Source organism: Canis lupus, chromosome 32 (assembly GCF_011100685.1).
Source record: "Canis lupus familiaris isolate Mischka breed German Shepherd chromosome 32, alternate assembly UU_Cfam_GSD_1.0, whole genome shotgun sequence".
Classification (NCBI taxonomy): Eukaryota; Metazoa; Chordata; class Mammalia; order Carnivora; family Canidae; genus Canis; species Canis lupus.
This window is the reverse complement of record NC_049253.1, coordinates 8,871,871-8,889,409: the sequence shown is the minus strand read 5'-3', so window position 1 is coordinate 8,889,409 and position 17,539 is coordinate 8,871,871. Positions and strand designations below refer to the sequence as shown.

At 31.1% G+C, this 17,539-nt stretch overlaps 1 long non-coding RNA gene across 3 annotated transcripts in view; it reads right to left on the bottom strand.

Moving 5' to 3' along the window:
- Positions 1-3,265: 3,265 nt before the first annotated feature.
- LOC102154537 overlaps positions 3,266-17,539 on the bottom strand; it is a 39,501-nt gene continuing 25,227 nt past the window's right edge. For 2 of the 3 annotated variants that reach the window (XR_005382516.1, XR_005382514.1), the window contains exons 3-5: positions 15,182-15,410; positions 3,711-3,841; positions 3,266-3,610 (exon numbers count right to left, since the gene is read on the bottom strand). This is a non-coding gene — a long non-coding RNA (uncharacterized LOC102154537). The remainder of the gene's footprint in view (positions 3,611-3,710; positions 3,842-15,181; positions 15,411-17,539) is intronic. The other variant, XR_005382515.1, reaches the window with a different exon arrangement.

Sequence of the window (17,539 nt, the reverse complement as noted above, 5' to 3'; positions counted from 1 at the left end):
GAAAAAAAATAGAACTTTCTGAAAAATGAGCATAATATTCATTCCTCTTAAGTAATATGTTTTGTTCAATAAATTCAGATATTTATGTTTGATAATTTTGACTATATTCTGTAAGAGAGATTCTATGAGGACTAGCAAAGCAGTAATCTGTTAGTCTATAGGTAATTACTTCTTTATTCTTTGTTTTAACATGTTTGTCTTATTTCAGGATGATTTTTGTATTTCTGAAATTATGGATGAGTGTGATTATTACTGTCATTAAATGGGTTGCAGGTATATTCCTGGTTAAAAAAATAGAGTGGCAGGTTTTTGCTGTATAGCCTGTTTTTTTAGAGATAAAGATAATTACATATATGTTGCTTTCTGCCAACATAACCTTTTGTAGACTGAGTTCTGTTGTGTCCAGTTACAAACTCTTTCAAAAACAAGCAAGACTCTGTCTATACGAGTATCTTTTGGCTTTAGGAATTTTTAGCACCAGAAAAAAATGGAAGCTTCCACTATTTTCCTTTGGTGAAGACTACTTTGATGACAAGGAATATCTGTAGCCCAAAATAGAAGGAAATAATATGAATAAGAGACTTATTTCCTCTGAAAAAAAGTAAAATAATTATAAGGACTGTTTTATTGCTAGGAAGAAGAACATGGTCATAAGCAGGAAGCAAAGGCCTTCATTGAGTTTTTACTTCTCTGAAAAAAGTTTAAAATGACTTGAGGATTATTGCCTCATCAATTTCTTTAAGCATTCAAGTTAGTAGGAAACTCTTGCCAAGAGTATAAATTTGATGATCATTGTTTTAAAGAAACATTCTTAATTGCAGTGAAATAGAAAATCATAGTCCAAAAATTAATTTTCATGGTTATAAATATATGACAGATATTTTCCCTTTGGATGTTGTTACAAACTGAATATTCTGTATTTTAGTCAAATTATTGAGTAGGAACACAGGCTGAGTGAAAGTGAAAAATGGCTAAAAGCTTTCTTATTAATTCATTTGTGTTAAAGAAAATAACTTCAATATTCCAGTTCTTCTCTTCGTACTTTAAAAATAATAGGGGATAATAACTGGGATGATTAACATGAGGTGTTTGGAGGGTTACACATGATAATTCAGAATTTAATAAATGTTAGCAATAATTTATTAGTAGTAAATCAGTTTTGCTTTGTCGTTAGTCATTGTGTTATCTTGAATCAGTCACTTTATCTTTTAGGCCCTCATTTTCTTCATCCGGAAAATATGAGGAAGGTTTAAAGTAGATGATCTCCTATGTTCTGTTAAGCTATAATAATTAAATAATTCTATTTTATGGTGTACCAAAGGTGGATGACTTCCAGAGTCCTGGTGCTTGGTTTAAATGGTATTTCACTTGTTATGTAAATATACTGGCTATTCTTCGAAGAGGTACTATTAAGTATATCTTTTTCTTCCCTGGAAATGTAATTGGCTGCCATTAATTAATTTTTATAAAGAGCTTTGAAGATGAAAAGTGTTATATAAGTGGTGATTCATCAAGCATGAGAAGTGCAAGTTCAACACTGCTGTAATATACAGTTAGACTTTGAAGATAAGATTAAATTATGATGAGTTTTAATGACACCAAAGAAAAGCACGGATTTCTTTTATCAAGGAAAATGCTGCATAAAATTATTCATATGTTTGAACAGTTTATTAAATACTTTTACAATGACAAAATGCTATGTATGATTTTTGATTCAAAAATTTCTGAAATGAATACTAAATATAGCTGTTATTGAAATACAGGGAACATTGCTCTTGCTCTCTCTATATCTTTATATATATAAATTGTTTTCTATTTATGATGTGTATGTTGGTGATTATGACTAAAATCTTTTGGCTAACTGAGGATGTCAAGATCCCTAGATAGTTCCATTTCAAGGAATAATTTAATTCATGGTGTCTCTAAATCTGTGAAACAATGAAGCCTGCAAGGATATAATGCAGTTATACTAGGTTACATAAAAGGGTTAAGCTATTTAAGCATATACTAAATTTTGATTCTATAATTCATTAATTATGTGTACATTATAAATGTGATTTAACTTTAGCATTTTATTGATCTACATATTATCTATTTTTAGAAGTTTATCCCTAAAACATATTTCTAATAGAAAAGTATATTTTTAATGTGAAACATTACTTACATAATTTGTAAATGCAAGGATGCTTCCTTGGAAGGAGAGAGAAGCCAGGGAAAAGAATATCTATAACATAATATAAATATTCTGTAATGTTTATTCACCTCTACTCTAAGGAGAATGCCTGATAATCATCTTAAAGTACTATGATTTAAATATATGTATATAAAAATATAATCCAAAACATATTTTAATTAAAATTATTTTATCTAAATTATATTATATGTTCACTTTTTCAAAATCAACAGATAGTAGCATGTTCATATGTTCATGTCTATAATCTTCCATTTTGGTACATAAAGGAAAAGTAATTTAGTTTCACATTATAGGTGGTACAAATTTTTGGATGTAAACTTCATACTCATTTCTAATCATTTTTTGTGGCTTTACGTAGAAAACTATTCACCAGCTAACCCAAGTGTTTCTTAATTCTAAATGTTTAAGAGGAAATATTGGCAAAAGAATTAACATCATCTTACAGTAAAAACACACACAAAATGAGGCTATGATTTGTGTAAATATTTCACCATTTTGTATGGCCAACCTTAATTTCTCATAGCACATATTTTTCCTTCATAGTAATCCCATGTTTGTGTATTTAACAAAGTAAAGCTGAGAGATTTTGAGTCTCATAAACTTCTTAGCAGAATCTCTTGGCATCATAATTTGCCTGTTGACTTTTAGTCCTAATTGGTTCATTTCTTTAAAGATGAAGAAACAGAAATGTTATAACTTGCTAATATTTTGCCTTCCATGTTATTGCTCTTTCTTAAACATTAGAATGTAGTGTTTAAGGATATTTGTTGTAAGCATGTCTCTGAAGATATCTCCCCAAGGCAGTATTTACTTTCAAGTTATGGTGATTATTTTGATGGAAAAGAATTGATACTATAGGATAAATTTTTATAGGTCAGTCAAGGGACCATTCTGTGACAGTAGTATTTGTTTTCCTAAGGCCTTAGCAGGTCTGTGAGAAAAGTCAATGTAAAAAAGGATGGATACACTAAATGTAAAGTATTAATTATCAGTACATAGTAGATTTCAAATTTTTCCCCCATATAATTTGAGAGTCGGAATTTTAAAAAAAGAATAGTTTCTGAAACTTAATTTTCTGAGTATTTTGAAAAGATTTATTTCCATAAAACATTTATAATCTAGGTACAGTAATGTTATTCTCCAGGATTGAGATGCATGATGAAACAAATAAATTTAGTGGAGAGCACTAAGATAACCAGTTAAAAAGTGAAAATTCTGTGAGCCAATTATTCATGATAGATGTAGCCTTAGTCATGGCTCAAATCTCATTGAGTCCTCTTACAAAAACCTCTTCCTTTGATTTTGAGTATTATACAGTAGTCCATTGTTTCAGACACCTTTCTCCAGGCTTGGTCCAATTTTTCTCTTTACCTTATTGCCAAAACTCTTGGAAAGAGGTTATGATGGAGGAGGGAACTGTTTTATGGAAAGAGAAAGAAAATAGAGGAAATTAAATAGAAGAACAGAGTTGTTTGATATATTAGAGAACTCTAAATGTATTTTCATATCTATCTACCTATCTAATCCAACTATCTGTCAATCACACTTCAAAAGCTCATCTTTTAATTCTGCTTCAATTGGAATGATTCTGCCTCCTGTTGATAGATAATGTTCCAGGGCTTGTTGTAGTTACCACTTTCTGCATAGCTGTACACAGAAGAAAAAAGACACGATGTATTATAACCAAGCTCAGTTGCATTGAATATTGTGGATTCTTCTGTTTGATCCTGACTTGGCCCACCAACCATCTCTCTCTCTCCTACTTTCTCATTTTCTAAAAAGATGTACAAAATAAGACATTTTAAGTTTACACATGGAATTGCAGTAATTTTGAAGCATTTAAATTATCTAAAGCTTTCCACTCTAGCCCTTATTTTAAATCTAAAATTATTTTGCTAACATCTGTTTAAATATTGAAACAGATGACATCAACGTGTCCCTGATGTTCATTAGTGCAAGTTTTCTCAGATACTGAGTAGTCACTTAAACTGTGTAGTAGATGTTTTCCTAAGGGGTATTCAAAGTTCAATATTCAAAGTATCCATGAAGGAAGGTATTTTCATTAAATTATTGGATATATTGGAATAAAAACAGGTAATATTACTAGGAAATAATTAAATCCTGATGATGTTATATAAATTCCTTAGCTGATCAAATATTTCTTTTACTTCTTAAAATAAGTATATCATCAGCAGGGTTAAAAGCTAGTGATTTATTAGTTTAACTTAACAGATATTTATTGCAATCATTTTTCATCTGATGGATTTTATCTTTAAATCAGGAGTAACATCCCTCTGAAAGTTCTCCTAAATCCAAATTTCTTTAATCAGCTTGAGTAATCCTCTACTTTTTAAATTTATTTCAAAAAAATATCAATATTCACCTGAGGTTTGATGTGTTGATTAACAAAAGAAGAAAGCTACCATTTTTTTCTTATGTAAATTGTATTTTTCTTCCCTTTGCTTGTACCAAATTTCAGATAGAAATGTAAAGTATTCTCTAAAAAATTTATCATAATTGCTGATTTCAGTTGTCACTGAATTGTCTCTCAGTTTCTCACTGCTTGTGTCAATGATTCTGAGACACACAAATTTTAATAACCTTTTAGCATAGCCTGTATTACTTTAAAAGAATGTACAAAACTTAACAGTTCTGATGTACCAGAACAAGACTCCCACCTTTATGATGCATACTTTCCTCTGTTAATAAAGGATAAATAATTACTTTCTAAAGTTGATCCTCAGCTAGAAACACAGAAAGAAGTATACTTAATAACAAGATCTATTTTTGTACAATTTAATAAAGAAGTAGTTCAAACAAGGCTGTTTGCAAGTTTTTCAGAGAAACACTTTTACTTTATAATGTCATGTTTATTTTTAAGTTTTGAAATTTATTTGAAAATATTTTATTTTTATGTCTTTCAATGGATCCTATTTCAAACTTATACATACATAATTAAAAACTATTTGAAATGGTTTTGTGGTATAGATAGTAAATTTATCTTTTCAAAATACCAATTTTAAATACAGTTAGAGGGTACTGTGTATTTGAGACTCATTTTTTTATCATGAAGTTAAATAATTAAATAAATTTTTTTATATTTTTAGAGCTGTTCTTTCTCAAATATTTTTTGCCAATATGCCAAAGAATAAGTAATTTCTTTACCAAAATTACTGTAAGCAGTTATGAGCTGCCACTCAGAATACCAAGACTTTACAGGCTCTGGCAGCAGAGCATGGAGATAAGAGATTGTAGGTCCTACGAATTTTTCTCTCCCCTTGGGAAAATGTACCTACTTCATGAAATTCAGCAGATTCCCAGGAATAAAGCTCTGAGGAGAACTCAGGACATTCAGAATTAATTGTAAACATTCTAGAATGGTGTATTGTATAAAGCAATCATTGCAAATTCATACTAAAACAAACAGTAAAACCAAAACAAACCAAAATAGTCTGTGTCCCTGATATATATATATTATATATATATAAATAATATATATATGTAAGTATATATATGTGTATGTATATATTTTTATATGTATATATATATATATTTTAATGAGCACTAAATCGTTTATTTTTATCTCACGTGCAATCTAACCAGACTAGTTACTCATGTCTTGAAAAAGTAAATCCTTGTGTGGCCATCAGAGCATTGATCAAATTTTTTTTATCCCATGGTGTCCTAATTTAAGTATTTCCCAAATATTCAAGATTACCTATAATCTACATGTATTTATCAGGCATTAGGATGAGAAAACAAATGTATTTAGAGCTATGAACAGTTGATTTATGTGCCTAAAACATATTGACTTATTTTATTATTATGAAACTAATGTCTAAAAATAGAATTTCATTCAAAAGTCCAAATTTTGAATATTTATATGATTTATAGAGTTTGCAGTTTGCAATTTCTTAGTCATTAAATAGATAATGCTTATTTTGAATTTAGTGACACACAGTGTTACTTGTATGGAATGTTCAGGTTGTGATGGAATCTTGAGATGGAAGTTGAAATAAAGGAAACTACTCCAAAAGAGTAGTAAGAAAGATTTAAAATGTTCTGAATTGTTTTCTGGCTTTGAAGTATGCAACCTTTAATACATGTGTTTGTCTTATATTGTCTTTCTGGGGTATTATACTTTGACTTAGTGGTTACTGCCAAATCCATCTCTCTTTTTTTTCTGAAATGATTTAGCTGTAATAAGACACTTGTTTTTCTTTTCTCCCTTTTACACTTTTTCTGCACAACTTTGCTTTATTCTTTAACCCCTCCTATTCAAATCCAAGTGAAGTATCACAACTTAGACTTCAAAGCAATTTTTAAAAATCTGTTTACTTGAAAGATGGGGGTAATTCTCTTCCATGCTGTTTGTGATTTTTTTCTTTTAAATTAGATACTTCAGCAATTTAAATTTATTTCTAAAATGTGGGTGGAAAATTGATCTAAAACATTTAAATGCATGATGCGTTAAATATTAACTTTATTCTACTTTATCTTGACTGGTTAAGGAGCCCTAAATTAAACTTGTAAGCTCAGATCAAAGTTTGTTATAAAAATAAAGCACTGAAGTTTTTGAACCTATTTTGAATATCTAACAAGGTTTCTTGGTTTGTTATTAGGATACCATGTAAGGAATAGATAATTATTGTATAGGGTAAAATATGAGCTAATATGGGTAAAAACCTGGAAAGCACAATCTGTATATGTTTTATGGCCCAAATGTGTAGCCCCAAATTAGGCATGCAGGAAGCCATCAATATGTGCTTCTGGAGATTGAGAATGGTTAAGCCAGGTCTCAATCACTGCAAAGATATTCTCATATTTTAAGATTTGTTTTTCCTTTGTCAGAGAACTTAAAGTTTGAAATTTATTTGCCATAATATTTCAATAAAATTGTAATTTTTATATAATAATCCTGAAGAGATTGTCATTAACAGTTAATGATTGAAAGATATCACCTGCCTTGACAATAAACCAAGAGGATGGTATGAATTTGATATTGTCATCTTTATTACTCTTCCTCCATTATGTAGTTTTCTTTTTTTTTTTTTTTTCAAAATTTAGTAAGGAAGTTAACTTGGATTGAAGACAGAGCTTTCCAAAAGTCATTTTACATTTATTACCCTGAATGATAAGGACATCTCTTTATGGTTTGGGAGCCACTGGTGGTCTTCAAAATCAAAACAAAGATATTATTTTTGCAAATAATCCTTTGTAATACGGTAATTTTAAATAGGAGTTCTATAAACAAATTAATGACCATAGTATTTAAAAACACTTAAATTTATATTTTTTCTCTATGATCACTATTGCCTTGCTTTTTCTGTAGTGTTTAGCCAAATGTCTTTCACATGTATAAGAACTTAGTAGGTTTGATGTGATAAAAAGAATAGGATTACTTTGTTCAAGACAATTAGGTGTGTGACAGTTACTCCACTACAAAACCTGAAAGGAATTTCATATATTCTATCAGTGGAGATACTTTAAAACAACATACATTAAAAAAATCTTTGAATCATTAAAAAAAATCTCCGAAATAAACTAAGAACATACAGCTGGCCTGTGGGTGATCTTACTTTATGTTAAAGCCGCTTCTTTAGATATGTTTATGGGTGTACATTTGTGTGTAAATGTGTACACACATTTCTAATGTGGACATAAACGCATATACTCTGTGTGTGTGTGTGTGTGTGCGCGCGTATATAGGAAGTGTATACGTGCATGGAGTATATATACATGCATATGAAGGGAATCATACTTTCTTTTCACATGCTGGTTCCATGGATGCTTTATTTTCCTCGTTTTTGATTGATCTCCAATTGGCAGTGTCTCCCTGCACTTGAGCTTTAAGTTTTTCTGCCCCCATAGCCTCTTTGTCAAGTAGCTAATGATCTGTAAACAAACACTTAAATAGGGAGCTCCCGATTTACAGGAAGCCATCTGTGAATTCTTTTGTGATGTGAATAATCACATCCTAATTTATCTGTTTTCCAAGTTATCTGGTTTTTTAAAAGAAAGGCTGTCAGGAGGTATTATTTTAGAATATGAAAACAAAGGGAATTGATCTCTCAGGTACTCTTGGTCTTTGAAAGTCTTGAACATTCTACAAGATTTAAAAACACATTTGATGAAGTGAGAAACATGCAATTAATAACAACACAGAATCCTCACTTAGCACCATACAGATCAAGGCCAGTGAGAAAATTAAAAGCTAGGAACTGCTTAATATGCAATAATATATTGCAATCATATAATTCTGGATAATTTGTTATAAAGATACAGACAAATGAGCTATGCTCCATATTTCTGAGTAAAATAAAACCAGTATTATTTTAGGAATTTATTTCCTTCCTTCTATGTCTCTTTGTATTTATAGAAATAGGCTTATTCTTAAAATATATTGTGTGGTTTATCCCTAAATATGTGTATCCAGAGTAATTTGTTTCACTATCCCACTTTAGGGGGTGTGAAAATCACCAGTCAGCTTATAAAAGCCTTTATAAAGACCAATGGTTAGAGTCATTGTGGCTTATAAATATTTGAAGTGGTTTCTATGGAAACCATGAAATTAAGCAGAGATCATTTTAGATAGTATATATAATATTTGTATCTACTTTCTCTAGATAGTAGCAACCTAAACTTTTTAGGTAAGTATTTTTTTTTTTTTTCTGAAACTGCATTTCAAAATCCACTGAAAGATACAGGTAAAAATATGAATCGAAATGACAAAGTTTGGTATCTAGGAAGAAAAGGTCTCCTATCTTCTTTCTTCACACATATATAAATAGTTCAGGCGCTGTATAAACCTGAAACCCAAAGTATCCTGGCTAAACATTGTAGTGAACTTTGAAGGAAAAATGCAGAATTTTGCTAAAATGCTAAATTATTAATCATTGGATAAAAGTATTACAGATTCCATATGGTATCCAATTAATGTTAAAAATTTTATCTATAGTTGACTAAAGCTTTATTTTTTCATTGGGAGGGCCTTGCTTGAAGAATGTAGTTCTTCCCTATAGTAAAATGTCTTATTCGCTAATATCAATGTTTCATTTTAAGAGAATAAAAATAGGCCTATTTAGTCAAATATTTTGACATGTGTTAGATCCATGTTGCTTGAAGACTAAATGGAGCTGTAGTGTAAGGTTTTTGCTAGAGCGTCCATTAAAGACTTGAACATATATTTTCAAATAAGATAATTTCTTATTTTCTAAGGAAATTTGTTATTTTACATATAGTTCTTGGAGCTTTTCTGGAAAAAATGAAAAGATCTGTAGCTTTAATTTTATGAAGTTTAATGATATTTTAAAATGTGAAATTAGTCAAAGCATGTTTAAACTAGTGTCTTGGAATTTAATTTATAATTGAAAGCAAATACTTTTATGAAACATCCAACAGTCCTTCTTAAAATGCATAAAAACATGATAAATAGGGAATTTAAGATATATTTAATGCCATAGCATTATTTTAATGATGTGTGTTTTTCCCCATATTTCTTGTGTCATCATAAATTTTATAGGCAAATGCTTGCATTTTAGATATGATCTCAGAAATTTGTTCTCCTGTTAGTGTAATATCAAGGATGTCTACAAGGACCTGAAAAATAGGATTTGATTGGGGATAATCCACTGTAATCCCAATACAGAAATCAAGTGGGGGAGGGGGGGAATGGTCAAAGCAATACATTATTCTTTCATTCTTTCTAGTTACCACCCTTTTTTTTCAAATACCCCTGATTAAGAGTACTGTCCTCAACTCTGCATTCAGACAATGTCTTTTAACTAAAAATACAGGGAAATATCAGGTCAATCAATTAGGTCAACAATTTTGATTTGGTTTAGAATTATAAATGTCACTTAAAAATTGTTACTTAGTAGGATTATAAATATGGCATGAACCAATAGCTGTCAATTTCCAGTTATAGGGGATCCTTGGGTAGCTCAGTGGTTTAGCGCCTGCCTTTGGCCCAGGGCATGATCCTGGAGGCCCTGGATCAAGTCCCACATCAGGCTCCCTGCATGGAGCCTGCTTCTCCCTTTGCCTGTGTCTCTGCCTCTCTCTCTGTGTCTTTCATGAACAAATTAAAAAAAAAATTCCATTTATATATTGTACAAAAGGCCGAAATGTTTAGAAGATGGCTCAATATTCAAACCCTACAATCTTCAGTAATGAAGTGGATAATGTTTTACTATTCTAATTTCAGTGCATGATAAATTTAATATTTTCACATGATACAGGACACGATACAAACTGTGACGTCAATTTGCATTTTGTATGCATCCTCTGTAAAGAATAGGATGGTTATCTAGTATTAGCATAGCTAGTTTTAATTCAAGTCTATCAAATTTCTAAAAAAATGTTAATATCTTGCATAAGATATATTGCATAAGGTATATGGTATTTTTGTAAGTACTCAAAAAGTTTCAGAAACAATGCTAGAGAACTCAGTATTTCCACTGGAATGCAGTGTCTTTAGTGATAAGAATGTCAATCCATATATTTTTACAGATTAAAACTGAACCTGTGTCTTGTGTTTATCCTACTGGAAGTCACAAAGCCTTCCCATTTTATAGTTACTGCAGATTAGATCAGTAAATTAAAATTTCTTTCTGATCTCCAATAAACACCTCGTTTCCATTTGTTGTGAATGTAGCTGCACTTCTGGGTCATGAGCTTCTTGTCTCATGACTTTATCTTCTAGGTAGTTTTATCATGTTGAAGAGGGAATAACATCGCAGTGCGCCCAGCACAGGTCACTGAGTAGGAGACTCTTCATTTAGCAAATTTGTACTTTATAGAGAGACTCTTTAGAAGTCCTGAAGTGCCTGGATTCAATTAAATTTCAATGTCATCATACTTAACATATTTATTTTCTCTCATGAAAATGCTGTCAAATATTATGCAACTTCTCAAATTCCAAAAACACAAGGAGTGAAGTCTCAATTTCATGAAAATGTATTATTTCTTAGCATCATGCGTTCCTAGATTAGAGAATATGTTGATATGTCTGTTAGCAGTGCTTTGACTTGCTTTAAAATGCAGTTACTTAATAATATGAATTTTTATTGCTAACAATAAAAATTGGCTATGCAATATAATATTTGTTTCTGATCCAATATACAAAATGAAAGCTTTGCTTATTTATTTGATTGAAATGCAAAAGTGCAAGTGCATTCAGGCTCGTGTTGTATAGAATAGAACTTATTTTATCAGTCACTTTCATAACCTTTAAAGAGCCTTAAATAGTACATATGAAAAACACATTCATATCAGGTGCCCCTTGGGGATTTTTTCTTTGGTTTAAGAAAATTTTATTAAAAATCGGCATTGCAAATAACATTTTTCATAACTATATGTAGACCTGTTAAAATTTTTATTAAAACTGGAGTTCGGCCTGTTCTTTTTCATCATTCTATCAGATATTAAACTCCTGCAGCAGCTGTAGGAAATAGAGAAAGGGATTTTCAAAGGGATTTGAGTCTCCCTGTCTCTGTGCCTTTAGTGATCATATTATCATAACTATCACACATAACAAAGCTCTAAATCTGTAATTCAGATAAAGTAGTCAGGACTCTGAAATACAAAAATCCAAACATATGCCGTAACATTTTTTTGCATTGCTGGCTCTTTTAACATGGATCTTGTAAACTTGGAGAGGCATTCAAGAGATTTTGTGTATGAACACAAACTAAACAACATTGTTAGCGGTATGTTTGACAGAGATTTAATTAGAGGTATTTTCAGACATCCAAGCAGTTCCATTAAAAGACCATGCCTGCTTGCTCTAGCAAATTATGATCAAACCTCTGAAGGTTAATAAGAATGAAACTGGAAGCTTGTTTTGAAGCCAGGTCTATATGAATCTATGGCTAACTCTTCAACAGGGTCTGAGCTCTCAAGAGAGCAACATTTCTTAAATACAGTGTTAAAAAAATGGTGAGTATGGCCACATAATTCTTTTATGGATTAAGTTAAAAACAAGGGTAAAAAAATTGTGAATGGGCTGACAGATTTTAAAATTATACAAGAAAGAATTATATGTGCTCTGTCTTCACATTTATAGGACAAATTTATAACTTAATGTCTACATGAGAAGAAGATTTGTGCTGTGGAAAGTTAGTGAAACTCTCATCAGAATTTCCAATCTGTTTGTAAATGAGCAGCCGTATGTATATATTTATTGTAAGAGTGCCTTCTGCTGGTCACACCTTATTTATGATGGAAGTGAATATATTGAGTAGTAATGAAAACTTGCATTTATCCTCAATTATTTTTTGGCTAGATTTATTGCCTTGGCAAAAGTATTTCTGTGAATTGCAATTTATATGCGTACAAATATAGTGTGCTAGAGATGAACATATTTTATTTCTCTTACACTTTAGCAATCATTGGGCCTTTTTAATAGTTTCTCCTATGTAGAAAAGTATTTCCTAAATAATACAACTTGAAATGTGAAATATTTCCACCTGTTTACTTTTATTGTCTTTCTGATTTTGAAATTGATTTTACTGACATTTTTCTTTTCGGTCATACTGTGTCTAATTAAAACTAGTAGAATCCTTATATACTATCCATATCCATAAAATGTGTGAGTCATGACATTTATTTGTAAATTGAGAAATGATGCAGAATTTAAACTACAATTTAACTGACAAAGTATTTTACAATATTTAGTGAAAATTATGTAAGGTTCTTCTAAATATGAAAGCATAACAAAGAATGATTGGTTTTTGCTTTGAAAGAAAATCAAAGAATCAAAAAGAAGCATGTATAATGATAAAGGAAAGTTGTATTTTTTCAGTAAAATACAGTTAGCATGGCATTAAGTGTTTAATTCATTGTTAGTATGCAGTAAAGATGCCAATAAAATCTATTTATGAATGCATATTATTTCAGTTTTAATTTTAAGTAATCTTTAACAAAGAATGTACATAAGTGATTATAGAATAATCATTTTTTCCCTACCAAAAAGAAATGCTCCGATGAATTTTATAGAGGTATAATTTATACCAAATAAGATATTTTGCTGAATTACATTTCAAATGACTGAGGACATTATTTGTAGCCAAATTAAAATCTATACTGTGGGAAAAAACATTTTATTTTGTTTTTTAAAGTCATTAAATTCTGCTTTTATGGCCTGAAGCAACATTTTTAAGAAGTTTCATTACACATAAATTAAAATTGTAAGTGTATGATAAAATTCACTTTATTTCATTAGAAAGAATTACTTCAATGGGGATGATTTTGCTTATGTTCAAAATAATGTAATATAGAAGGATTCTGCATCATTCTCTATATCACAAACATTGCATGTGACTGCTAACTCAACGTAGTGGGAAGGACTTCCTGAGGGATGTAGCCCAACAGGGGTGAATTGTTTGGATGTTGAATTTAGAATTTGGAATAACTCACGGCACCATAACATGCAATGGAGAAAACACTGTAATTTTATTTCCCCCAAAATGATTTATTTCAAATAATTGACTTCTCTAGAAGTCAATTGCTATCATTATAATTTTTTCCTAACATACATGGAAGAAAAGTAAGGATTAGAAACACAACGTACAATATTTTTAGAACAGAGTTCCAGAGAGATTTCGATCAAAGCTGATTTTTTTTTTATGGGGGAAAGAGCACCCGAGTAGCTGAGTCGATAGAGCACGAGACTCTTAAATGGGGGAGAAAGCTAGCAGGAGAGTTGCTAAAGATGAAAGTGCTCTGTTTCAGGTTCATAGACCAACATCGTCCTCCTTTCACCTGTGAGGAAATGCCTTATTTGCTTTATAAAGATGTTTACCGTGTGGCATCCATGACAAGAGTAGAGGTGTCCCTTGTAAAATTTTGTTTTTTGGAATAAAATACGATATACCTATATATCTTCACAAACAAGTGTCTAGTAGCTATTTATCCATGGGTGACTATTTCCATATTATATGTGCACATTTACACTTGCATAGATGCACCCATGAATAATGAACTGTGGAAATGTGTGCACAAGGACATGGAAAGAGACAATACATGACAGTGGGCAGTTAATGCACTTTCATTTCCATGAGTTAGGGATAATTGCATAATTCATGAATGGCAGAGAAAAGTCACAAGTGTGAATTGCATATGGGCAACTTAATATATGTTTAATGGTGTCCCTACCATGCTAGTTAAAGGATGCATTTAAACTTACATCAGTTGTAGTTTGGAATCAAACCATTTTAAGTGGCATATTGATAGGAATAAAAAATCAGCTCAACATAATGTTATTCTTGCCTAATAAGGATAGAATATTTATAATCAGTGTATTCTGTTTTTGCTTATTTTACCAGCACACTGGGTTTTCATATCTTTGTGTTAATTATGATTTATTCATATTTTACTTTATGCAAGGCATAATATAAACAAAATTGTGTTCTCATCTTTTTTTGAAATTACTCTGTGCCATCACTTAAGCTGTTAAATTCACTGAAGGCCTTCGATCATATTTACACCATGCTTAACATAGACATTGTAATGATGATGTGTATTCCATATAGAACAGTGGTCTTTAGCCAGAACTTCAGGCATTTCATATTTTTTTGAAATGTATAATAAATCTAATTCCCTATGCTTTTGTTTGTTTTGGTTGCTAGATTTAATCCATACTCAGTAATTAGATATTCATCGAGAAATACTTACTAGTATTATTTAAGTAGTACAGACAAATGAAATAGTTAAAGATGCTTCCATGAGAAGAGCAATGGATTAGCAAATTTAAAAGATCTCGAACACAAACTGCTATCAGGTCCACTAATAACACAGGGTTGCTCTGGGGAACGTATGTATTTATATACTTCCACACACTGTATATGAATACTGAACCCATATGCCTGTGAGCAGACCTAAAATTGTCCCTGAGAGTTGTAAATTTTCATCATCACTCTGAAGACTTGAATTTAACCTTGTGCTTTATAATGTAACTCCAATAGGAAGGAGATTTCAAAACCCTACCCCATTATATCCTTGTCTAGGCAACTTCAACTTCATAAACACCACTTTATAGTTGTTTCCATCAGTGCACTGTGCTCCTGCTTCATCCCGTGAGTCACTGTATACCTGGGAGGAAGTGAAAACATTGAACCTGATATCTCACGTGCAGAAGGTTTTGGTATTTAGACAGCAACTACTGGATATTGGTTTCCTGAGATGCGCGATACTTAATGAAATGATGTATTTTCTCCTGTAGGAAAAAGAAAGTACTTGAGATCCAATTCTATATTAATTTACATACATAATTTTAAAATGTACTAATTTTATCACATGTACTACATTATTAAAATGCACTACATTTTATTCTTACAGGAAGAATAACGTTTTTAGCATAAAGAACACAATGCCATTCATGTAATACAGCACAGAATTTCTGTCTCCATTATTAAAATGCCTACAATTTGTCAACATTGTAAAGCATACTTTTCCTCTTTTATTCACCAGAACAGACTAATTGCACATTTTCAGAGAAGTTGTTGGAGATTCCATAGTCAATATTATTATAATCATTCTTGGGCATCAGACAGGTATTTAACAGTTTGGTTCAGGTTGTCTAGGACAACAGAAATGTTGCTAGGCTGCATTTCCAAGCCACTGGGATGAAATCAGTTGTGACAAAGCAGTGAAGATTAAATTTGTAACAGATACAACACCTTTGAAGTACTAGCTTATGATTTCACAGTGGCATTATAAGTCTTACTGCAGTATTTAAGCAGTTAGAAAGAATGCTGGTTATTAGCAGTTGAATTTTGTAAAATAGGATTTTATTGTCTTCAAATAGCCATGGCAGCAGTTTGTATTATCCTAGTACAACATTTTTATAGCCATGTATTAGCGTTGGTGAGTATTTTTTCACGCTCCTCTTTTTCCAGGTAAATTATTTTATCTATATGACCTTATGTTATATAAATCTAGAAATACATATGTATTTCTAAATATGAGCATGTATAATACACAAAATTTAACTATATATACATATACAATGTATTTTAAAATTACTAGTATTCTATAGAAGACCGAAGGAAGAAACTCTGCTTTATTTCTCCCAAATAACATTTAAACTGTGAGATATCAAAGTATTTCAGACCTCACAGAATAGTATGTATAAAATAAGTGAAAATATATAATACCAGAAAGCTGAACTGTTCCCTTAAAATACAGCATTAGCAATACATAAAGCAATTATGCTTTGTTACTAAATCTGATCACATTGAAATTTCCTGTCTTATCGTATGTCAGAAAGAGTCTGGTTCCTAAAAATAATGTCTAGAAATTTTGAGGTATGCAATAAACCACTGCTTGATGGGGGAATGTGATCTGCACAGATGTTTTATTAGGGAAGCATCTAAGGTTCCAGCATACAAATTTGAATACCAAAATTTTATGTAAGTTACTTAATATTAAACTCTTGTAATGCCACTTTGTTTTAATGACTACATAGACTTTAATGGGTTAACTCTGTATGAGGGTCAGGTTTTATATGTTTATATTTTCTTAGCCTTGGTCAGGAGAAGTGGTTTTGCTTGCCCTTGTGTGGTGCCGGAGTGGTAGGGTTTCACTCCGTTTGAAAACCTAGCACATCCCAAGAGGTTACCTTGGTGTAGATTTCTTTCTTTCTGTATTAAATCGCTCATTGTCGCAAAGTGACTGGTGCTGCTGGGCTTTGAAAAGAACTTCTAAGAGGTTAAAAAAAGCTTCTGTATGAAAGGATTTTTTACTTCTGCAGACAGAATACAGTTTGCAGCTGTTTGACTTGCGACAGTGATATGGATCTGATTGTATACAGTATAGCGGGGGCCGTGGATGCAGCTGGAATAGAGGTTATAAATTTTAAAAGCGATGCAGATTTTTGCCATTAATTGGCTGCTAATAAAAGCAAACTCGATGGCTTCTAACTGTGGGAGCCTGTGGCTCTGTATCTGATATCAGGAATTCATACACATTACACAGTTTTAGTGATTCAGACCACGACTAATTGAAATATGAGGCATACTGATCAAATTTAGCATTACCAGCATGCACTATGGTTTGGGACTGTATGGCGACAAGGTAGCATTTATTACTTATTCTCCATAACACTGCTTGATTGAAATATCTAGCTATGTTGTCAGCAGAGGCCCAGCTGGGCTTTAGTACAGCTAATTAAGTCATTAAAAGAGAGGTCAAGCAATCTAATTCTTGCATACTAAAGTACAAAAAAGTCTTTTATTATATTTTTTTAATAAGTTAAGATTTGAATTTTTAAAGAAATTTCTTTTTAATAATAAATGCATTTGCTGGTTTATTTATTAAAGTCTTAATTTAAATATATAGAGGTAT